General features: G+C 45.5%; 1 pseudogene; it reads left to right on the top strand.

Moving 5' to 3' along the window:
- Positions 1-5,740, top strand: part of LOC135877972 (up-regulator of cell proliferation-like) — a 778,396-nt pseudogene extending 772,656 nt beyond the window's left edge.
- Positions 5,741-12,467: the final 6,727 nt, after the last annotated feature.

The raw sequence follows: 12,467 nt of genomic DNA, 5'->3' as shown, positions 1-12,467 counted from the left end.
TACCTCCCAGTGTCCAAACTGTTAGACAAACATCCTGGCAATGACTAGAATAGCCACCCTGGTGGTGAGATGTAAGCTAGAGCACTGTCCTTTATAAGAAATCCATACAATATTGCTATATTCCTGCTGCAAGACAAGCCCAAGAAAGAAACCAACAGAACTCCACTGGCCATCACCTACAATCCTCAGCTAAAACCTCTCCAACGCATCATCAGTGATCTACAACCCATCCTGGACAATGACCCCTCACTTTCACAGGCCTTGGGAGGCAGGCCAGTCCTCGCCCACAGACAACCCGCCAACCTTAAGCATATTCTCACCAGCAACCACGCACCGCACCATAACAACTCTAACTCAGGAACCAACCCATGCAACAAACCTCGATGCCAACTCTGCCCACATATCTACACCAGCAACACCATCACAGGACCTAACCAGATCAGCTACAACATCACCGGCTCATTCACCTGCACGTCCACCAATGTAATATACGCCATCATGTGCCAGCAATGCCCCTCTGCTATGTACATCGGCCAAACTGGACAATCCCTACGTAAAAGGATTAATGGACACAAGTCAGATATTAGGAATGGCAATATACAAAAACCTGTAGGAGAACACTTCAACCTCCCTGGACATACAATAGCAGATTTAAAGGTAGCCATCCTGCAGCAAAAAAACTTCAGGACCAGACTCCAAAGAGAAAGTGCTGAATTTCAGTTCATTTGCAAATTTGACACCATCAGCTCAGGATTAAACAAAGACTGTGAATGGGTAGCCAACTACAAAAGCAGTTTCTCCTCCCTTGGTTTTCACACCTCAACTGCTAGAAGAGGGCCTCATTCTTCCTGACTGAACTGACCTCCATATTTATACCTGCCTCTGGAAATTTCCACCACATGCGTCTGAAGAAGTGGGTATTCACTCACGAAAGTTTATGCTCCAATACATCTGTTAGTCTATTCCAGGAGTGGGTGGGTCAGCTTTTGTGGCCTGCATCATGCGGGAGGTCAGACTAGATGATCATAATGGTCCCTTCTGACCTTAAAGTCTATGAGTCTATGAGTCTATAAGGTGCTACAGGATTCTTTGTTGCTTTTTACAGATCCAGACTAACATGGCTACCCCTCTGATACTAGAAATACATTAGAACCAATAGAAAGACCCAGGACAAGGTTGACCCATTACATAATAAGGGGCGGGGGAGCGATAACAGAAAATGTGAAAATGGCAGAAGTGCTAAATGCCTTTTTTGTTTCAGTTTTCACCAAAAAGGATAGTAGGAATCAGATGTCTAATGTAATGAAAACCAATGAAAATGAGGTAGGATCTGAAGCTAAAATAGGGAAAGAATTAGTTAAAAATTACTTTCAAGTTAGGTGTTTTAAGTCATCAGGGCCTGATGAAATGCATCCTAGAATACTCAAGGAACTGAGTGAGGAGATATCTGAGCCATTAGCCATTATCTTTGAAAAGTCATGGAAGATGGGAGAGATTCCAGTAGACTGGAAAAGGGCAACTATAGTTGCCCATCTATACAAAGGGAAATAAGGACAACCTGGGGAATTACAGAGCCATCAACTTAACTTCAGTACCCAGCAAGAAAGTGGAGCAAATAATGAAGAAATCAATTTGCAAAATCCTAGAGGATAATAAGGTGATAAGTAACAATTAACAAGGATTTGTGAAGAACAAATCATGGCAAATCAACCTAATTGATTTCTTTGACAGAGTAACAAGCCTTGTGTATAGGGGGGAAGTGGTAGACGTGGTAGACATGGTATATCTTGACTTTAGTAAGGCTTTTGATACAGTCTTGCATGACCTTCTCATAAACAAACTAGGGAAATCAACCTAGCTTTAGCTACTATAAGTTGGGTGGAAAACTGGTTGGAAAATCATTCCCAGAGAGTAGTTAACAGTAGTTCACAATCAAGCTGGAAGGGCATAACGAGTGAGATCCTGCAGAGATCCGTTCTGGATCCAGTTCTGTTCAATATGTTCATCAATGATCTAGATATGGCACAGAGAGTACACTTATAACGTTTGCGCATAGTCATAGAATCACAGAACTGGAAGGGACCTCGAGAGGTCATCTAGTCCAGTCCCCTGTACTCGTGGCAGGACTAAGTATTATCTAAATCATTCCTGAAAGGTGTTTGTCTAACCTGCTCTTAAAAATCTCCAATGATGGAGATTCTACAACCTCCCTAGGCAATTTATTCCAGTACCTAAGCACCCTGACAGTTAGGAAGTTTTTCCTGATGTCCAACCTAAACCTCCCTTGCTGCACTTTAAACCCAATGCTTCTTGTCCTATCATCAGAAGTTAAGGAGAATAATTTTTCTTCCTCTTCCTTGTAACAACCTTTTAGGTACTTAAAAACTGTTATCATGTCCCCCCTCAGTCTTCTCTTTTCCAGACTAAACAAACCCAATTTTTTTAATCTTCCCTCACAGGTCATGTTTTCTAGACCTTTAATCATTTTTGTTGCTCTTCTCTGGACTTTCTCCAATTTGTCCACATCCTTCCTGAAATGTGGTGGCCAGAACTGGACACAATATGCCAGTAGAGGCCTAACCAGCACAGAGTAGAGTGAAATAATTACATCTTGTGTCTTGCTTACAACATTCCTGCTAATACATCTCAGAATGCTGTTCACTTTTTTTTTTTTTTTTTTGCAACAGTGTTACACTGTTGACTCACATTTAGCTTGTGGTCCACTATGACCCCCAGATCCCTTTCCGCAGTACTCCTTTCTAGGCAGTCATTTCCCATTTTGTAAGTGTGCAACTGATTGTTCCTTCCTAAATGGAGTACTTTGCATTTGTCCTTGTTGGATTTCATCCTATTTACTTCAGACCATTTCTTAAACTCAAGGTTGGATCTGTGGGAAGACTGTTTTCCCTTTAGGAGAAACACAGTAGGAACAGGGATCCTTTGTTCAATTTGAAACATTGGATGAAACATAATTATTCAGTTATTGCCTCAACATCTGGCATTTTTACTGACCAAGCATATCTTAGCAAAAGCAATGTTGTCTTGTTTATTTTGCTTTCTCTTAGCTGATTACTATTAGCTAGGCCTCTGGTCTCTTAACCAAACTCTGGACTTTGGGTCTGGAAAAGAGCTGGCACAATCCATATACCAGGTTGTTATATAACATGCACATGGATTTTAACCCTTCACTGCAAAATGTGGTCCATGCCTTTCTTAGAATGGAGGAAATTGGGCAAAAAGCCAACTGCCAGTTTGTGCATCAGAATGTCGGTGATGTGTCTGCGCATAAACAAAACATGAGGGACAGGAAACACCTCCTGGAGCAGCTGGATGAAATGACCAAAGCTGCAGTAAACATGGAAAAGAAAGGCAGGGAGATGAAATTTTCTGATATTATGGATTATGATCTGGAAAAACACAACTGGTACATTCCTGCTCTGTGGCACGGAGTCCCTCCCATGGCTCCCGTGAATATGGGATACAGTGAAAAGGTTTATGGATTAAAGAAATATTTGTTTGAATTTCTGAAAGGCTGTTCACAAAACAGATCCCCCAAAGACATCCCCCAATTTATTGAATGGGTGAGGAGCCTGTGGAATGCTGTAAAACATGAGAACTTCATTTTCAGCTTTAGAAACAGTCTCGTTGCTGAAGCCTATAATCAACTCTCTGTGAAGTATGAAGAGTGGGAATGGGGTTTCCACAAGATGATGCACCTCTGGGTATCTGAAAAGGAAACTTTCATCCAAAATCAGCCACCAGATAAACTAGACACAAGTGTTTTAACCAAACTAAAGAACGAGGCACAGGACAAACTGAGACAAGTAGCAGAGAAGATTTTGGATCATTTAAAACAATATTTTGAAAGTGGAGCAGCAAATCTGCACCTGATAGAAAAGTACAAACAGGATTTTAGGAGAAGTGCAAATGGTCTGAGGAATGAACTGGAGAGTTATTCATTCAGCAAGTTGGAAGAAGCGACTGAAATTAGAAAAGGCCGACGTAAAACAGATGCTGTCCTGTCACAGTACAAGAGAAAAATTCAAGAGAAAGTTGACAGGGTTCTGAACCATTGCAGGAAAAGCAAATGCAAACTGAATCATGATGAACAGGAGAGAGAATTTGAAACCATGTGGAGAGAAACATTGTCGGAATTATCACTCATTCCTTTACAGAAACGCATCATATATAAAGAAATGGAGTTACATTTGAGAAGAGACCTAGAGAATAAGGGGAGTGCAGCATGGCGGATGTTAGAGGGTGCGAGAAGCTTGCCTACTTATAAAACGCAAAATTTCAAAATGAAAAATGAATACTTAAAGTTCAAAATATCAGTGTCAGCTGTGAAAGAATACTTGACACAGGAATGCTGGCATAAAACAGAGGCTCTTGCTACATCCTTAATAGATGAGTGCAATAGTTACACTGAAAAAAAGGTACATTGTAAAGCAGATTACGATGAAACTTATTGCAGAGAGCTTTTGCGTATGATTAACGAGCAGCTTCAGCAGGCTACTGTTCAAAACCTTCACATCAGCACTTGCTTTGAAGTTGACCTGAAGCTTCACATTTTGGGGGATGCAGCTTGTGCATTTCAGAAGATGCATGAAGAATTCATTAAAGAAAATGATCCTCTGCAACGTCTGGGGAAACTGGAACCTCAGTATCTCTCCACATTCAAAGTTCTGTACTTGGAGAAGGATGAGTGTCAAGACAGGGCCTGGAATTTCTGTGATCAGTGTCTGAGACTGCCCTGGTAGACTATATGAACAAGAGACTCGGTACAGAAATAGTGGACAACGTTCTCAGCAGTGAACAGTCTGCTGAATACAGCACTCGGAGCTGTTTCCAATTCTTTGTTCAGAAGCAGCTGTTGGAAGAAAATGACTTTAACAATTATTTGCAGTACACAAGGAATTATGTATATTTTATCAAAACTCGGATATGGACACACTTGTTAACACTCTACAAAGAGAAGGCAAGATTGAGAGATTTGGAGAAAAGGATTTTATCCTCAATAATTAATAAACTTGGAGATGTTCTGAAAAACTCCAAAGGTGAGATGACTGAGACAATCTCTGCCTTTTTAGACAACTTGTGTGAAAAGCTGCAGCAGGATCTAGTCATTCCCAAGGACAGCTTAGAAGTGATACTGTTTAAAAACACAGCAAGTGCAGACCAATTTTCAGCTTTTATAGAACAGTTTATTCCTGATCTGGAAAAACAAGTTTTATCCACCTTTGAAAATCTGGAAATTGAGTCAAAACTCTCAAAACTTGCAGTGAAGCCCCAGGATGAGATCTTCAAGCGAGTGTTTGGCTGTGGGAAGCAGTGTCCCTTCTGTAAAGTCCCTTGTGAAGCAGGAGCCCCTGCGCATGACGAGCATTTTGCAACAGTACATCGACCTGAAGGATTAGGGAAGGTCCAGTGGAATGAAACAAGGAGACTTGCCTATGATATATGCTCCTCTTCTGTGGCTTCCAATAGCTCATTCAGATGTACAGAGACAAACGGGGTATTTCATCCTTTTAAAGATTATCAGAAATATTTTCCAGACTGGTGCATCCAGCCAGATCCCAGCATCACGGCTTCCGATTACTGGAAGTTTGTTTTCAAGGAATTCAATCACCAGTTTGCTGAGGAGTTTGATGCTCTCCCTGCCGATCTCCCCGAGGACTGGTGTAAAATAACCAAAGTGCAGGCACTGAAGAGCCTAAAGGAAGCCTTTATATTGAAGTAAAAAACAGGCTGAGAAACTCTGTTGTGAGCGGAAAGTTACAGAAGTTAATTATCTTTAAATGTGGCATGTGAAAAAATCCCATGTCTTCTAAATATGGAATGTCGTTTCTCTTTTAATATCAGACACAGGTTGCAGCTTCCAAACAGATAAAGAAACAATGCTTTTTCACATTTCACATCCCATAGCAAGGTATGGCAAAATTAAAAATGATGGAAAGACCCATATGTGGAGTTTCTGCATCTTTGTCTTCAGGACCAAATGACCAAAATCCCAAATTTGTCCTCACCACTGCATTTTGCTGGTGCAGGGGTACCATGTAGTGACCTGCAAACCTCCGAAGAGCCCCCTGAATACCAACCATCCACTTCTGCTACTTAAAGCATTAATAACCTGCACTTTTGCAGCTAATCTGACACCAAACAGCCTGGCCCTGATGCTCACCTTCCCCAGGGAAACATATGGGAGGGAAAAAGTACTTCAGAAACACCAGTGAGGGAGGTTTGCAGCGTAACGTAATGGGGAAGGGAGGGATGCAGGCAGCAAACCCAACAGACCCTGATGATTGAAAGGGAATGCCCACAAGCCCATCCTATCCCTGAGAATGGTCTTTCCATCTCCCCTGCGCTCTGCCCCGCACACTCCTCTCACCCAGGGCAGTAAGGCTGAGGCGCCATGGTGCTATTGGCTACTCCCTCTGTGATTGCTGGCCACCCTCTGCATAGGGGTGCTGTGGGGATGGGGGGATGGGCAAGGAAGGGAAGTGGCGGATGCTGCCCCATCCAAGAGATAAAAAAAGGATAGAAATGTCACTTTTGGGCCAGGCATGCAACGCCCTTACACACAGCTTGGTGCCATTTCTCTGTTTGTCTCTCTCTCTGTAATGGGATAACTTTTCAATGCCTCATCTGATCAATTCCAAAATTTCAGGCAGGGCTCTGGGCACCAATGGCCAGAACCCTTTTGATTTTAGGGGAAATCAGTAAACCAGAAAGGGGAAAATGGGGGACAGATGAAGTCCCTGACATCCGTTTAGCACAGCCACATCTTCAAGCACATCTGCAGTTGTCTATAGATCAAACTAGCTGATGGCTGGATTAATGCCGTCCAGCATAACAACACAACCAGCTCAGCTCTGCCCATCCTTCCAGAGGAGTTTAAGATGTTGTCCACCTGAATGACTGATCTCCCAGAAAAAAAAATAATATGGAGGAGGGATAAAAGAGGGAATGGGGTTGTATAGATGGGAGAATGGGGGCATGCACACAGCCCATGGCATGGGGGGAGAATGCGGGACCCTGGTGTAAAGGGCTCACATAACTCCTGGTGGCAGATGTGACGCTGATAAATCAGTTCAGGCCAGAGCCATAGGCCCATTCACTTGTGTGTGAATATCAAAGGAGTTAAATGTATTAGTAGATATTCAGCCAATTCACTTGTGTGTTAATAGAGATCACAGGAGATGTTAATTGTATTGTTTTTGCCTAACTATATCTTGTTGTTTACTAGTACATTTACATTATGCATGCCTGGTAATTAAACAGACCTAGATCAAACTGTGTGTGTTAATCTAAGAGTGTATTCAGATGTTAGAACTTCATGGAACTAATGGAATGTTACTTGTATTGTTTTCATTTATCTATTCTTATTATAGTGTAAAGGCAGGCAGTTATATTATGTCTAAGCTTGTAATTAAATAACTCATTGAATGCAAATGAAGAGTGCTAAATTCAAAGCAATTGGCCATTGTGTGAGTAAGAACACTGCTCTGATTGTTGTGTGGAGAAGAAGCTATAAGTACTGATTCAAAGGAAGATCCTTTATCTCTGGACTGTTTGGATACTCACAGGATGGAATAACTAACCGAGAAGACGGAGATCCCCAGAGTTATTCTGGGCAGCCCTGAACTGGCAGATATTAGATAATGTTTTCACCCCTCAGCCAAACATCTCTGCTATCCTTTTGGGTTTACAAACTTTGACTCACCTGTTAATGTATTTTACCTGCTTTAACCTCTCAATAACACTGATTTCTTTTCTCTGCTAATAAACATATAGTTAGTTAACTATACAATTGTCTACCAGTGTTGTTCTTGGTGTAAGATCCAGAGTACCAACTGATGAGGGGGAAGTGACTGGTGTCTTGAGACTGGGAGCAACCTGATATGATGGGATTTTTGGTTTATGTGACTATTATCATTAAGTCCACAAAAATAACAGGAGTACTTGTGGCACCTTAGAGACTAACAAATTTATTAGAGCATAAGCTTTCGTGGGCTACAACCCACTTCTTTGGATCATTAAGTCCAGTTTGTCTGCATGGTAAGATGGGCTGGAGAGATTAAGAGGACTGTCTGTGACTGGTAAGACTGGAACAGTGATCCAGGAGTTCACATTTGTTACTGGTTGGTGAAAACTAATTATAGACCACACCATCTGCTTGGGGTGGCTGTCCTGTTTTCTGACAGTCTGACCTGAGATTGGCACTCACAGTTGTGAGCCACTCCAGACAGCATGAAATTGGGGGAACCTGGTATGGGGGGAATGAGGCACACAGAACCCCTAGCATGGAGGGGAATTTGGGAATGGGGAGCAGACAGCACTCCTGGCCTGAGAGAGAAGGGGGCCCTTTTATAGAGGGAGGGAGAAATGGGGGCACAGACAACTCCTTGTGTGGGGGGGAGACTAGGGAACCCTGGTATGGAGGAAGTGAGGGGATATGGGGGGGGACTAGGGGAATGGGAACACATTCAGAGCCCCTGCAATGGTGGGATAATTGTGGACTCAGGCATTGGGAGAGTGAGGAATAGGGGACACAAAGCCCCTGGTATGGGGGCAATGGGAGGCACACAATGCTGCTGGCATTGGAGGGGAAAACGAGGTCCCTAGTATGGGAGGGAGTTTGGGGGGCACACAGAGCCCCTGCAATTGAGGGGCATGGGATGGTGGCACACAGGAAAGTTGTGGGTGGGAATGGAGGGATGTGAGAATCCACTGGTGTGTGCAATAAGTTCACTCGACAGCAGCAACCTAGTGTGACCCCCTAGGACACATACACTAAACCCAGAACATAAAGTTAGCAACATCAGCCTTATCCACAGGCCTGAGCTGGGGTGACTGAATGGCAGAATGTCCTCGGCTGCGCAGGGTGACTGCTGAAGAAGTGAGACAAATGAAGGAGGTGGTGGGGCAGGCTCGTCTGAGCCAGAGACAGAGCTTTCCTGGAGCCATCCAGTGCTGAGGAATGAACTCCCCCGGGATCTAAAACACCCATCGGTTCTAAAATCCAGCAGCAACCTCACCAGCTTTTTCTGAACTGCAGGATGGATTGTTGCTGTCACTAATACAAGCACCCAGCACAGCAGATATAAAAAATTCACATTAATGTTACACTTGCTCACCCAAAATCTTACAGCCTTAGCTTTTCCCCTCAAGGTCACGCTACTACTGCTTCTCTGGCTGTGCCTGGGCTCCTGTGCTCCTCCTCTGTGTCCTTCTGTCTGTGCTGCTCCCCACTCACCCACAGCCCCAGCGCTCAGTGCCCCAAGCCCTGCGTTTGCTATCTCGGTCTCCCGGGAACCCCTTGGATCACATGGCTCAGCTTGTTTATTTTTATTTTTTACTTGTTAACTTACTGAAAATTTCAAAAAAGTTGGTTTTGGTTTGACCCAAAATGATTTAAAAAAAAGTCAGACTTGCCAGTGAACAGAAAAATCTGTTCTTCAGGTACTCGATCATGCCCCTTCCATGTTAGGTGTGTGCGTTGCATGGACAGTCACAGGAGATTTTTCCCTCAGTGGTATGCGCCGGGCCAGTTCTAGCATCCTCCTGTGCTTGTACAAGGGGCCGGCCGGGCCTGAACCCTCTCAGTTCCTTCTTACCACCCATGACAATCACTAGAACAGCTCCTCCTTTTTCAGCAAGGTGATTTTCAGTGGTTCTCACTGTTTTTCCTCCATCCCTCTTTTCTTTTTTCCAAGAGTTCTTGTCTTCAGTTTACCTTTTAAGCAGTTGTGTAAATAGTTAGTTGGATTCTCACATTTGTTTAGGGGGCGTCCTCCACGTCTGGAGCCAGATGTGCCCCGGTCTCCAGGCTTCAAACCCTGCGGCAAACCTATGCCAGTGAGCAACCCACACACCCATCGGCGCCGACTCCATGGGTGCTCCAGGGCTGCAGCACTCACGGAAAATAATTAGAGTTTGGTGCAAAGCCGCTTATCAGCTGTTTCGCTCCCAGTTTGTGCAGCTCCTTCAGCTCCCAGCTGGGCTCCCACCTCCCCCACTGCAGGCAGGTGAGTCTTTTTAATGGTCAGGGCAGAGGGAGCTGGGCTAGGGGGACAAGTAGGGGAACAGGCAGCTTCTGGGCTGGTCGCAGGGAACTGGGTGGCATATGGGGGCGTTTCTCGAGGACTGAGCTAGCCATTCTCAGCCTGTCCTGGTGTCTCCCCCAGGACCCCTGCCCTCCTCCAGCCAGGAGGAAATGGTTGCAGACCCCCTTAGTGCTGGGCCGGGGGGACAAAGGATGTGGCTTCTTTAAGAAGCTCTTCTTGCATCTGATGACTAAACGTGGGCTGGGCCCGGCGCTGCACTCCCCACCCCGCGCTCGAGCCAGCCGGGTGAACCCAATGGCAAGCGGGGCTTCACTACAGTCCCGGGCACCGGTGCAGACGAGCAGCCTTCCCCTACCACCTCCCCCAGCCCGGACCCGGACGGCTCCTGCCTGGCCACCTCCCACGAGGGCTCTGGGACCTCCCAACCCCGATCTCATTCCCCACAGTTCTGGACCAGGTCCCAGTTTGGATCACGACCTGGCTGGGGCTCCCCCAACTCTTCCCCGGTGTGTGAGTGTGTGTGTGTGGGGGGGGGGGGGATGATGGGAGTTTGCTATGCACCATGGGTACTTCTAGCTGCATCCTCCCTGCCCTATGCCAACCGGCTTTAACGCATCCTCTATGGTAAAGGTCACAGGCATACATGGACCTTATGCTTTAGCTCATCACCATCTATCTAGGTGAAAGGTCCCAAACATATGTATGCAAACTTCGCCTTAGCTCACCATACAGGATGTGGCCTGCAGGTCCCTTGTGTTACAGCCAAAATATTCTCTAATATAAACCTATAAACCAGAGAGCAGCAGCTTCTGGTCAGGCACCTAGCCCAGAAGGCAGTACCACCGCCAGCAGCAGTGGAGAAGGAAGGGTGGCAGGGTATGGTATTGCCACCCTTACTGCTCCGCTACTGCTGGCATCGACACGGCCTTCAGAGCTGGGTTCTTGGCCAATAGCCACCACTCTCCAGCCACCCATCCCTGAAGTCAGTGCTGAAGTAAAGGTGGCAATACCATGACCCTCCTGCAATAGCTTTGCTCCCTGACCCTCTTTCGGGTCAGGACCCCCATGGTTACAACACTGGGAAATTGAAAATATCTGAAACCGTGACATTCAAAATGCTATGACTGTGAAATTTACCAAAATGGACAGTGAGTTTCGTAGGGCCCTAGGGATGAGATATATTCTGGAGGCTTAGTACAGGGAGTGGTGCTGGAACTGGTAATATCTCTCAGTAGAGAAGAAAGGTTTTCAGTGGGACCATTCTGTGGTTACAACCAGATTTTCTAAAGTGTTCAGTGACCACCACTGGAAGCAGATTTTCAGTACTGCTCAGCTCGCAGTTGTGGTCAGTGTTCGTTCAGAGCGCTGACAGACGTTGTTTGGCTGTGTGCGTGCCCCTGTGTGTGTACGTCTCAGCTTCTGCAGGTAACCGAGACAACACCCCACGATCGAAGAAATCGACAACCACGGATTAGCTGAGCAACGAAGGCACCCGAGCCCCGGTTTATTGTAGTGAAGCACAATGAGAAGCGTCCTATATCTTACAAGACCCTTCAAATTTGAGCACTCTGATACAATGGAATGGCTGGCTTAATCACTGGACGGACCTGCCAGCATCCCCTGGGCCGAACAAGTTGCTTTATTGTAATCATTATTTATACCCTACTACCAATAGGGCTTGTACTGCCCCCCGACGCGTTGCCTTCTGATGTGGTCATGTACCACCCTCTGATATCACCTAAGCCTACCCATCTCCATGTATGGGGTGGTATAACCAAACATCTCTATTCATCATGTCATGACACCTAGGAGGTCAGGAAGTTCTGGGTCTCTCTCTGGTGTCAGGATGTTCTAGCGCTTGATGTCCCAGGTGCTCCTAGTGTTAAGTACAGGAGCCTATGATTCCATCCTAGCGGTGTTTGCTTTGCAGCCTCAGCTCCTTTCCTGCCAGTGGCTGTACTTTTCCACACACACGCACAGTCTGACCGAGAGGCTGGCGGAGTTACGCTGCACCTGTGAGCAGTGCTTGCTTCTAGCCGCAACTCTTGCTCAGGCTGCAGGCCTCATACTGGGCCTCTTGTTTCAGGCTCTCTTCCTACTACACCAGTTAGGACCCTCATGAAGGCGCCAGATCTGCCCCAGTGCTCAGCATCCAGCAGTTACCATTGAGATCAATGATTCTGGACTCTGAATTTAAGTCCCTGACTGGCAGTTGAGCACTTTGGAAAATTGGACCTCTTGCTGAACCGCTGAACTAGTAGCTGGTGGGTGGATGCAGAACTGTTTGGAAAATCTGACCTTTAGTGTCTTTTGATGCAAGACAAACAAATTTGGTGATTCACAGAAATCAAGATAATGACACAGGGAAGTCACTCCTCCATCTTACTCCCATTTATTTAT

Source organism: Emys orbicularis, chromosome 4, assembly GCF_028017835.1.
Source record: "Emys orbicularis isolate rEmyOrb1 chromosome 4, rEmyOrb1.hap1, whole genome shotgun sequence".
Classification (NCBI taxonomy): domain Eukaryota; kingdom Metazoa; phylum Chordata; order Testudines; family Emydidae; genus Emys; species Emys orbicularis.
The sequence above is the reverse complement of the archived record's forward strand: the minus strand, read 5'-3'. Positions and strand labels throughout refer to the sequence as shown.